We start from the raw sequence: 1,643 nt of genomic DNA on the forward strand, positions 1-1,643 counted from the left end.
TGTGTGTGTGTGTGTGTGTGTGTGTGTGTGTGTGTGTGTGTGTGTGTGTGTGTGTGTGTGTGTGTTTCCTAATGAAGCGGTATGGGGCTGTATGAGGCTGAGGCACCTGACAGACGCTTTGACCTGTTCTCGTTTGCCTGTGCTTCAGCAGCCGATTCAACAACATCAGATTGAAGTTGTCCAGTGGTAAGTAGTAAGTTCACTGTATGAACTGACTGTAAAGTAACAGTGATCATTACCTTAGTAGCTATTTGGATGTTGCCAGTGACATAATGGGATTTGTCCTGCTGACATTGGGCTGCAAGCAAAGTGAGAGTTTGGGATTTTATGAACACCTGCTAAATCTTTTCAAGGGAAAGCCTTGATTGGACATTGTTTGAGTTGCTTCATACAGCTTGGCTTGTCTGTCTCCTCCCTGATAATACAAAAAGTTATCTCCACTTGCGTAACCTGCATTTTTGTTATGCTTTTGCATATAGTGTTACAAATCACCAGCATAAATCACAAGTCTGTGTAGTTGCTTTTCAAACATGCCCTCGGGAGTGACAGCTTTTAAGTAAGTTCAAAGTCAATAAAAAGTAGAAACAGGTAAAGCTAGGTTACTGTCGTCCCTCACTAAGGGGTTTCTGTTCTAAATCCCACCATTAGTCTGTCACCATTAGTCTGCCTGGTGTTTTAGTTCTTTTAAGCCTTTCTCAGGCTGACCCCACCTGCTCAGCAGCAGCTTCTTGACAGCAGGTATCTCTCTGCCTGTTTTTGTCAGTTGAAGTGACACAATCTGAATAATAAAAGGAAGGTGTGGTGTTGACAGGCTTTACTGTCGGGCTACTGAAAGAACTCAGTGAGTTACAGAAACTACCTGTTAATGTTTTCTAGTGTGACTACAGGTTAATGCATCTACTGCTACTGATCAAACACACAGCTGAACGTTCGCTAAACACCGCATTCCTCATTAAGCAGAACACACACACACACACACACACACACACACACACACACACAGACCCCAAAATTTGGTCTAGTGAGGAAAAAAAAGGAATCATAAAGAAAATACTTCATGATCAACACGTGAACCTTGATAAATACTCAGGCGGCCTAATTTGTTTCTTCCTCTTCCACATTTCAACACACCGCAGGAGCACTCAGTCTGGTATGATTCATATGTCTTGCCCGATGATGCAGGAGCATTCAGCAACATTTTTATGGGGGGGGGGGGGGGTCAAAAGAGTCATATAAACAGTGGTGGTTTTGCGTGAGCAATCGTTTCCTGTGTATTCTACGACCGTTGAAAATACATCCCCTTTTCTGTGCAGCCAGTAAGATTCAAACTTTATTACAAACTAACTCTGTTAGTGAAAGTGCTATCATGTAAACGGTTTTCATACTAAAGTATCTGGTCTCTGGCCCACACTCTGATGGTCCATGTGATTTATACTCATAGTGTTTAACAACATCTTTGTGCATAAACATTCAACTGCTACCGCATTATTCTCCTCTTGCTGTTTTTTTCCCTCTCAGTCAGCCTTTCTTTGAGTCATTCATCTGCTGTGATTTAAGACATATGGAAAGACAAAGCAAACAGTGTATTGCTCAATAAGATATGCAGTTTCTTGGCAAATACTTCATCAAACAGACTCTTCTGT

The sequence above is a fragment of the Seriola lalandi genome, unplaced genomic scaffold (assembly GCF_002814215.2).
Source record: "Seriola lalandi dorsalis isolate HSWRI2012SDOR001 ecotype SW California unplaced genomic scaffold, Sedor1 jcf7180002052120, whole genome shotgun sequence".
Taxonomy (NCBI): Eukaryota; Metazoa; Chordata; class Actinopteri; order Carangiformes; family Carangidae; genus Seriola; species Seriola lalandi.